Source organism: Monodelphis domestica, chromosome 2 (genome assembly GCF_027887165.1).
Source record: "Monodelphis domestica isolate mMonDom1 chromosome 2, mMonDom1.pri, whole genome shotgun sequence".
In the NCBI taxonomy this organism is placed as follows: domain Eukaryota; kingdom Metazoa; phylum Chordata; class Mammalia; order Didelphimorphia; family Didelphidae; genus Monodelphis; species Monodelphis domestica.
This window is the reverse complement of record NC_077228.1, coordinates 206,730,234-206,740,647: the sequence shown is the minus strand read 5'-3', so window position 1 is coordinate 206,740,647 and position 10,414 is coordinate 206,730,234. Positions and strand designations below refer to the sequence as shown.

Genomic DNA, 10,414 nt, shown 5'->3' with positions numbered 1-10,414 from the left:
TTTCAGATCCAGAGACGTCAAATGAACTTCTAAAAGTCACACAACTAGTTAGTAGCAAACCAACATTAGAGCCCAAATCTGACTTTGACGTCCAAGTAGACTTGCCTTCAATAATAATTCAACCAATATTTATTGATATATCAGGCATTGTAGGACATACATTCAGTTAAAATGTGGTCCCTACCTTACTATAGAACTTACTTTTTAGGAAGAGTTGTGATATATATGCAATTAATCATACTCAAATGGATTTGGGAGTTTTTCCCCCCAGTGATGCTGTTCACAATTTATGCATGCCTGACTATTCTGTGCAACTCTTGTCCATGTTGTCCCAAAAGTTTGCCACAAGGAATCTACCCAGGAAACAAATAACCATAAAACATAGTAAGTATGAAAAAGGTACAATTTGTATGTAAAATTGGAAGGGGAAAGATCATTGCTAATTGTAGGAGTGGGAGGATAAAGTAAGGTTTCTTGGTTGTGACATTTGAAATCAGCTTTAAGCCAGGGGTAGGATTTCATTTTAGGGGTGGTGAGAGGACATTCCATGCAGAGGAAACAAACAAAAGCATGGAGGTTTTGTATTAGGGTTTACTCGTCCAATTTGATTGGAGTTGAGGGCACGGTATGGAGGGCAATAGTATAAAATGGCTTCAAAGTTAAGGGGGAATGTTACTTTGTGGAGACTCTCAAATGCCAAGCTGAGGATTTTGAATATTATTTCACAGGCAATATGGTGCCACAGGAGAGTTCTGGGCCTTAAGGAGTGACATGACTGGATCTGTGCATACGTATGATTATTGTGTAGCAGTGATATGAAGGATGGATTGGAGGGGGAGGAGGGAGAGAACGGAGATGGGAGGATCTTTCAGGAGACTGTTGCAGGTGGTAATGAGGGCCTGTAATAGGGTGGTGGCAGTCTGAAGAGAGAGAGATGGAAGATATTGCAGTCCAATGGACTTGGAAGGGTGTGGGAGAGGAGGAACACTTCCCAATTTCCTTGTCAATGGCAGTGACACCATAATCCTTCCAGTTCCTCAGTTGTCTTTCATACCTCCCCTTTCTGTATTCTTGCATTTATAGCTATATCATTTAGGTCTGTATACCAATATCTCTGCTTCCTAGCCCTGCTGTATAATGTCAGGGATTTGTTTCTACCTCTCTCCACGTCCACAATATCCAACCTAGCTCAATGCCTAGTTCCCCCACCCCGATTGACTTGTGGCTGAATTGCTGCAACATCCTTTAATAGGTCTCCCTGCCTCAGTTTTCATCATGTCGCTGCCCTGCTCAAGAATCAAGAGATTTTTTTGGGGGGTGGTGGTGTTAAAATGGGAGGGGGAGAGATGGTTCTGGGGAATGAAGAGAGGAGCAGAATCAGGGGACCAGACTAGGCGTTCTGCATGGAACATTAATGAAAAGCCCTGGCAGGACATCCTTATCCCTTTCTTCCCACCCTGGGCCTCCTCCCGGCTTCACTGGGCAAACATTTCCCGATTGCACGGGCAGAGATAGAAACAGAGACATCGAGAGACAGAGAGAACCAGAGAACCCGGGCACCAGCATCACTAACCCCCCTTCCGCCACGCCCCGCCAGCCTGACGGACACCCGGAAACATCCAATGAAGCTCCGTCCCCGACCCCGATGGGCCAATGAGAGGCGGAGGAGGGCGGACAATTCCCCGCCCCCCACTTCTAGGCTAGGTTGAGCCGTGCAGGTAGGTCCGGGGCCGGGGGATCCGCCGTTGGCTCTGGTGCCCGCTGCGGAGCGAGGGGTCTGGGGGCCCAGGAGATGAGGGGGTGGTAGTCGAGGGCGGGGGAAAGGGCCCTAGCGACCGGGAGGCCGGAGGACTGGGAGCTCGGGGGTCGTGGAGCCGCCGGGGCACGGGCCTCGGAAGCGGGTTGGGCTAGGAGGGATAGGGGACGCGTGTGTTGTGTGTGCGTGCGTGTGAGTGTGTTGCACACCGCCCCCCTTCCCTCCCCCTTGCTACTGCCCCAATGCTTTGGCCCCCGCGGCTGCCCGACCGGGCCGCAGGGATGGCGAGTGGGAGCGGCGGCAGAACCCTGGGCGCCAGGCCGAGCCCAGGCGAGCGCGGGGCCCGGAATCAGGAGCCCGGCTGAGGGGGGCCCGGAAAACCGAGGCTAACGGCTGCAGCCCCCTCCCCCCAGCCCCAGGCCCTCCAGGGGTCCTCCTGCAACAATGGACTTGTGTAGGGAGCCAGGAACCGAACGAGGGCTGGAAGAAGGTGGAGGTGGAGGTGAGGTGTGGGGCCAGGGGCCACCTGGAAGAAGGGAGGAGAGGCCAGGGTTGGAGTGGGCAAATCTCCTATCCCACCATCCCCCATCCCCAACCTCAGGCCTCCGGGTGGGAATTTCATGGGGGAGGGGGAGGCCTGGAGGCGAGCTGACCCCCGACCTCCTTCCTTTTCCCTCCAATGCCCTGAACTGTAAGGAAATAAGCCCAAGCCTTGAGAAGTGATGCCAAGTTTCTGGAGCTGATGTGATGACGAAGGCATGGCCAGAACAACTCTATCCCCAAAGATTCAATGAGGGAAGGGGTGGGGGTGAAGGGTGATGGTGGAGAAACCTTTAGTTATCTTGTTTTTCCATACATAGGAAAATATTTTAAGTAGAGGATACTGCTCCTTTTTATTTGTGGGAGTCATTCCTGTAAGCTCTCCCCCTCCCATTTAAGTTGTTAGAATTTTATTTAGGCTCAGGAGCTCTGAGCTTTTGGGAACCTTATGGTCATTTCAGGCCACCAGGCAAAATCGAACCTTTCCCAGACTGGGCTTTGAAAAATCTTCCAGAAGAGTAATTCCCTTTTACTTAAACATTTTCAGGCTAGAAAAGATGTAGGCTTGTTTTTGGAAGTAGAATTGGTCTTGGAACTTCATTTTTAATGGACTAGGTAAAGGGCATTGTTTAGTTTAAAAGGATCAGAAGTTTATTGTTTTCAGTGGTCTTGAGTAATAGGTCCCTTTGTAATTAATTTGGCGATTTTACTCATTCTATTTAAAAATATTAAGGGCGTATCTGCAATTAAAAATATTCATAGGTTCTCTGATTTTTCTAATACTTGGAATACCATAGGGTCTAAGAGTATTGTGGCTTTTACCCAATTTATGTTTTTTTTTAAGTGAAGTTCTTTGATTAGATAAATTTTAAGGCCTCTACTAGATAATTTATTCTAATTCATTACTTGCCCCTTTCCCTTTTTATCTGATATCTTTTTTATATAATCTAGGGCTAGAAAGAGACTTTAGAGACCATCTAACCGGTCCAAAGATTCTTAACCATTTTTTGTGTGTCATATGCCCCTTTAGCAGTCTGGTGAAACCTATGAACCCTTTCTCAGCATAATTAAAAACAAATTCATAATTGAGGGAAATGCTAAGTTTTAATTAAGTTTAGTGAAAATAGAGTTGTAAATTTTTCCCCAGCAAAGTTTATAGACCTTTACCTTTCTCAAATCTATCCCTGTATGCCTTGGGAGTCTATAGATCCCAAGTTAAGAATTCTTGAGCTAAACTCTTAAGTGCAGGGTTCTTTTTATATATGACCAGTATAAATAAATATAAACATGTGTATGTACATTCAGAGGGGACTTGCAGAGTATATGCACTTTAGCAAATTGATGAGATGAATGGATATTTGAGGAAAGGAAAGAATTTAATTTTTAAAAATCATGCATTTACAAATAATGTTGATTTATATTTAATTTTAAAATATTCTGTTTCAGCTACCTTTCAAACAGTAAAAATTTTTACAACTTCACATCTTTGTTGGATCCAAAGGAATTACTAAGATTTCCTTTTTACTTCTTAATCTTGTGAGCATTATTCTGGACACTATGAATGCTACTTGGATGCCCGTTAAGGTAAGAGATCTCTTTTCTTAGTTGGTGTGCTTTTGCTGTTTATGTTCTTTTGAATTAAAGAATGACATAATTAATTTTAATGTTGGTATTTGCTATTTACTTATTAATATTAGGTACTTCATTTAATTCCTAGAATAGAACATCCCTTATTGTCAGTTGCTGATGTCCCTTTTCAAGGATATTAAAAAATATTCAGTTCTTGAACCATCCTTCATTATCCTGTGTTCAACTCTTTTCTTTATATCCTAACAAACTATATAGTTGTTAAGTTTTGCTTTTTAAGTTTGGTAGGATAGATTAGAAAATTTAAGAACTTATTTCTACTTTTAAACTTAATAGCCAGGTTATGTCATATGTACAAGGCTACATACTACAGTTGAAAATCAGCCGACTAAGATTACAAAGTCCCATGGAACATTTGTTTTTTCAGTAATTTTCTACAGCATATTAGAATTCTCTTATCTTTTTGGTCTTTAGAGTTAAACCTTGTTATCGAGTTGAATATAGCTTGGCTGAGGAATGGTCATTATGGAGGTCCTTCATCCTTTGCCTTTCTTCCTTTGTCCTTCATAAAAGCTTTCATTGCCCAAAAGCTTTGCAGATGGGATCCCATGCCAAGTCACATGTCACTGGTCTAACTATTTCAACAATAGAGATAAAAGTCTTTGGTGATAAAGCTGTCATCAGTGTGGGTGACCCTCCCTTTGATATAGAAGAACAAACTGGTGTATATATGCTGGTTCTCAATAGCCTACAGGTTATCAATTTCTTTATGTCCAGTGGCTACCAGAAAAGCTAACTGATATAAAGCACTTAAGGTAGGGAATCAATGAATTAAAAAGCATTTATTAAGTGTACTAGGCACTGGGCTAAGTGCCAGGGGTAGATAAAAATGAAATGCTTCCTGCCCTTAAGAAGCTTACGTTTGGGGAGTCACTAATTTACATATGTCAATATCTACAGAATTTTAAAAATAATGTAGATTAGGGAGAGAAGACATTCTCAGTTGTAGGGATCAGGAAATTTTTCATGTGGAAGGTGGTACTTAGCTGAGGCTTGAAGGAAATAATGAATTTTATGAAATCAAAGTAAGGAGGGAATGAGTTCTTGGTGTAGGGGATAATGGGCAAAAACCCTGGGCTTGGAATTGGAGTGCCCTGTGTGAAGAATAGCAAAAAGTCCAGTTTTTATTGTAGAAGATGTGGTGGGAAGTAAAGTTGGAAAAGCTGGGTGGGGCTGGATTGTGAAGACTTTAAAACCTCTAGAGAAGAGTTTAATTTTGATTCTAAAGGCAATACAGAGCTTTTGGAATTTATTGAGTAGGAGAGTGATGTGCTTAAGAAAAATCATGTTAGTATATGGAGAATGGATAAGATCAGCTTGAGTCAGAGGGACTTATTGCAAAGAAGTCCATGAATGAAGGGGAGAAGTCCTGAATTCTGGTGATGACTTTATAAGAGATGAGAAGAGAATGAATATGAGAGGAGGTGTGATGGTAGAATTGATGAGATTTGGCAGTTGATTGGCAATGTGAAATGAAAGAGCATGGAATGGAAGATAAATTTGAGATTGTGAATTTGGGAGACTGAAAGAATAGTGGTGAATTCAATAAAAATATGGAGATTTTGAGCAAGAATGGTATTGGAGGGAAAGATAATGAATTTAGTTTGGGGCATGTTGAGGTTGAAATGGCTCTGAGGCATCCTGTTTAAAATGCCCAATCTGCAGTGAATGGTATGGGAATGGAGCTCAGGAGAGACATGAATGCTAGATATTCAGTTCTGTCAGCTTTGTAGAAATCATAATTAAATCTTTGGGATTTGACGATATTACCAAGTGAGAAAGGAAAGAGGAAGGACGGAGAGGGAAAAAATATTTATATATATGATAGAGTGTGTTGGAAAGTTATTCATGCAACACATTCATGAGCTTAGATTTAGAAAAGGTATTAATTGGGACAGGTAAGGTGGCTCAGTAGATAGACTGCTGGGGCCGGAGTTAGGAAGAGTAATTTTCCTAAGTTCAAATCCAGCCTCAGACACTTATATTAACTGTGTGACCCTGGGCAAGTCATTTAATTAATTCTATTTGCCCAAGTTCCTCATCTGTAAAGTGAGCTGGAGAAGGAAATGGCAAACCACTCCACTCTCTTATATTGTGTGTATAAGTTATATATCATATCCAATATCCAGTATCTATGTCAATAAAACCCCAAATGGGGGTTATGAAGAGTTGACATGACTGAACAACAACAGTATCACTTATATAACTTAATTTTTAAGATTTTTAGTTCAATTTAAATGATAAATAAAAGTATTCATTTTGAATTACCTGGAAATTTAGATTTAAAGAAATCTTTAGATATAGATTTCATTCTTTTCTCAATTTATCAGTTTCTGAAAGGAAACCTAATTCCTTGATACTTATAGCCATTGTAGTGGAAAACTAGTCTTTCCCTCATCTCTTTTGCTGTTGTTTCTGGTTGGCTTAGCTGGATGGCAGGTGGTGATAGTGGCAGGAAAGGGTTCAAATTAACAGTTCTTTCAATTTTTCTCTATGTAGTGGTGGGGAGACTACATAGGGAGCTAAATAGGTGATGTATATCTCTACTTTGGAAAAACAGTTTTGAGCAATACTGAATCTTCTAATATGAGCTTCATGGACATGCCTTTCAATTCCTGGCTACATAGGATCTGGTTTGAGTGAAATGTCAGGAGACATCAGTGTCTCATTGTTTTTTTAATAGCAGGCTTGGTTGAAACTCTTTTCCTCCATACACAGAATTCTGCCTATATAGTTAGTCATGGAATTATTGATTTAGGTCTAGAAAGGCCCTCATAAATGATACCATTCCTTCATTTTATAGATGAGGAAATAGGCATGGAGGGGTTAAGTGGCTTGTCATTCAACTTGGTAGCAGTACCTCTAGGGTTTGAATCTAGGTCTGCAGGCCCCGAATCCAAGAGTCTTCAGGATCCCATTGGTGTAGGACAGTGATGGGCAACCTTTTGAGCTTGGTGTCGCCAAAAAACCAAGCATAACTCGGGTGGTGTGTCACTTTGAGAAAAAAACACCATAATTTCTCTATATTTATAGCTTAAATAAAAAAATGTATAATTGCAATATGTAATTGTATTTAATAAACCAAAAACTAATTATTTAACTTACCTGCTTAGTGACTTCTTTGTTCATCTGTCAGTCAGTTTCTTTTTTTGGTCTTGATATTATTTAACTTGTGTGGGGTGCTGTGAACTAAGATAAGCGAGGGGGAGGGAGAATTCTTTAACTAACCTGCCTATTAGTGACTTTTTTGTTGCTGAATTTCATTGGCTAAATCTTCAATTGAATATTGGTATTTTGTACACTTCAAGCCCAAGCAAGAGTGCTACTAACGTCATCTGTTGATCTGTTTCTTTTGTTGATTTTGATATTATTTAACGCTGAGAATAAGGTCTCACAAAAGTACTTAGAGGGAAAAATTATGAGTAAAGCAATTGCTAAATTTTTCAGGGTGCTAAAAATGTCTGGTAATCAGTTCCAGGCACTTCAAATTTCCTGTTTGTAGTGACACTCCTCTTGATTCTCCAAGCAGCACCCATAACACAGGCCCTCGCCTCTCCCAGCCTCCCCCTTACTTATCTCAATAATGATGGTCAATTAGAAATCCATGACACCCCAGAACAATAGATTGGATGATGGTTGCTGTGGTTATGTGGTTGCAGGTAATGGTGATCACAGGGCCCCCCCGAGATGTGGTCCCCCTGGTATTCTGCTGCTCCCTACTCCACTGGCCAGAAGTGAAGTCAAAGATCCCCTAATGGCCTAACCAGAAGTCCCCAAACTAGATGCTCTGTGCTGGAGTTCTGTTGATTTGGCCTACAGACCTCCAGTACGAGTGTCCGCACTACAGCAAATGTTTTATCCTTGGCTACTGTGCCTGGCTTTGCAGGAGCTGAGGATGAAACATCCTTCTTGGCATGCGGCCCCACTTCTCTGTGCAGCCACGTGTCATCGAAAATGGCTACACATGTCAGTGCTGACACACATGTCATAGGTTTGCCATCAGGGGTGTAGAACATAACTCAGTTTGTCATATGCTATAGTGTATGGCAGAAATGTCAAGTCAAATATCACTGAAATGCAACAATAGGAACTTGTTACTTTATTAGGAGCATAGATGTGTGGCTAACTTGTTTTATAACACTTCATTATTTTGCTTAGTGAAACAATTTCAGTTTAATACTTTTAATTTTTTTAAGGATAATTTGATTTTATATAAAAGTGAGAAAAGTATAACTTATAGTCTCATTTTGTTTTAAGTAGATTTAAACACATTTCTTAATATTACTAGTTGTGGCTCATCATATAGAATCTGTTCATTTTTAAGCAAAGAGACGAATTGACTGGTTTAAATTTCATGTTCATTTCCCTGGATTCTTGGGCTTCTTACATCTTACAGCTTGTTTCAATTAATTATGGTTACTGAAAGACTTTATTTTTTATTTTTATTTATTTAATTTTTAAAATTTTCCCCATGATTCTTCTTGTCTCCCTCTCCTTTTCCCTTCCCTCTCCTGGAGTTGACAAGTAATTTCACTAGGTTATACATATATAATCACTCAAATCCTATTTCCATATTATTCATTTTTGTAATAAAATAATCTTTTAAAACCAAAACCCCAAATCATATACCCATACAAACAAGTGATAAATCATGTTTTCTTCTGGATTTCTACTCCCACAATTCTTTCTCTGGATGTGGGTAGCATTCTTTCTCATAAGCCCCTCATAGTTGTCTTGGATCATTGCATTGCTATTAGTAGCAGTGTCTATTACATTTGATCATCCCACAATGTTTCAGTTACTGTGTTACGTTCTCCTGGTTCTGTTTATTTCATTCCATATCAGTTCATGGAGGTCTGAAAGGCTTATTTTAGATAGATATTAAATGTTAAGAGTTTGTCTTTGGAATTTGCTTAGTAGTTTATGTTTTGAGAGTTTTTTAAGCATTGTATTATTGGATTGCCTTACTTCTGATTCTTCCTTTTTAGTTTATTCCATTGATCTACTTTTCTATTTGTTAACCAGAACCAAGTGGCTTTGATCATAGCTGCTTTATAATATAGTTTGAGATCTGGAAGTGCTTTTCCTCCTTTTTTCCTTTATTTCCCTTGACATCCTAGGTCAGAGTTGTCTAACTGGTGGCCAGTTAGTTGCATGGGATCCATAGCACTCCTGAGTGTGACTGGAACCAGATTGGGATTGGGAAATATTTGACAAAATAAGTCAAAATACAACAAAACATAGATGATAATATATTTTAAAACTAAGTCAATATGCAGCCTGCCAGGATCTCTGTAAGTATGGATTAGTGGTCCCTGTTTTTATATGAGTTTGGCACTTTTGTTCTAGATCTTTTGTTTCTACCAATCAGTATTGTTGTTATTTTGTCTAACTCCATAAGGTATCCCTTTAGTAGTTTGGTATAGTATTAAAATTGTAAATTAAATTTAGTTGTATTTTGTTTTTATGAATGATTCCTCACAAATATTAAAGTGCCATGTTAATGCTACTGGAATGGCTCAGACATAGTTCTATAAATGCTAAAATTAGTAATAAGAAAAGAGAAAAAAATTAAAGGCAAAAAGATAGACAAAGAGGAGACAAAAGTATTTGTTGATGTGATAGTTTACTCAGACTATTGATGTTTACTTCTATGAAGCATATGATCTCAGTAATAATTTATAAGAATAATTTATTACAAAGTTATAGGTGAGAAAATATTAAACTTCATTTGTAGACTGACATCAGAGATGGTGAATTCTTAAAAAAAATTTTAAATCACAGTGTGCTCAAAAGTACAGTTCTGCTTTCAGTGTTGTCTACTTTCTCCTCTTTTGATTTAGAGTGGGGACAGCGAAATCCATTGTAAGGGGAACATAGATCTGTAGAAATATAGGATTATGAGACCTATGGAGCACAATGTAGTATATTCCAAAGGGATTTAGGAATAGCAATAAGACTATTTTTTATAATCTGTTTTTGTTACAAACTTAAAAATCAATAAAACAAAATGCATAAAATCATGTATATGTAATGAAAAATTCCTGTTTTTAATATCTATTTAAATTGTATATAACTTTAACAATATTTAGTTTTATCTCATGTTCCCCTTTTTCTTTTAAAAATTTTATTTTTTATGCATTTGGTGCAAGTATTAATAAACAGTTCCATATATACATTTAGGAAAAGGGAATGCATGTGATGCCATGAATTTCTTGAAACCTTTGACACTATTCATCACCCTTTTTTTTTTGAAGTTATTCCCTTTTTTTTTTTAGGTTTTTGTGACACTGCTCTCCAGATTTTCCTTCTACCTGTCTGACTACTCCTCAGTGTCCTTTGTAGGATCTTCATCTAGTTCTTGATCATTCATCAAGGATGCTCCTCAGGGTCTATATTGTCCTCTTTTTCTCTCTGTACTATTTCACTGAATAACAATTTAATTAGCTCCTATGGATTCAGGTATCATCT

General features: G+C 39.1%; 1 protein-coding gene across 3 annotated transcripts in view; it reads left to right on the top strand.

The window, feature by feature from the left end:
* Positions 1-1,673: 1,673 nt before the first annotated feature.
* The window catches only part of KANSL1 (KAT8 regulatory NSL complex subunit 1), a 210,101-nt gene continuing 201,360 nt past the window's right edge, over positions 1,674-10,414 (top strand). Inside the window, exons 1-2 of one of the 3 annotated variants that reach the window (XM_007482517.3) lie at positions 1,674-1,718; positions 3,743-3,880. The gene's annotated coding sequence lies outside the window, so the exon portion shown is untranslated. Of the gene's footprint in view, positions 1,719-1,851; positions 2,259-3,742; positions 3,881-10,414 lie in introns of those variants that run through there. The other 2 variants (XM_003340299.4, XM_001368421.4) reach the window with 2 other exon arrangements.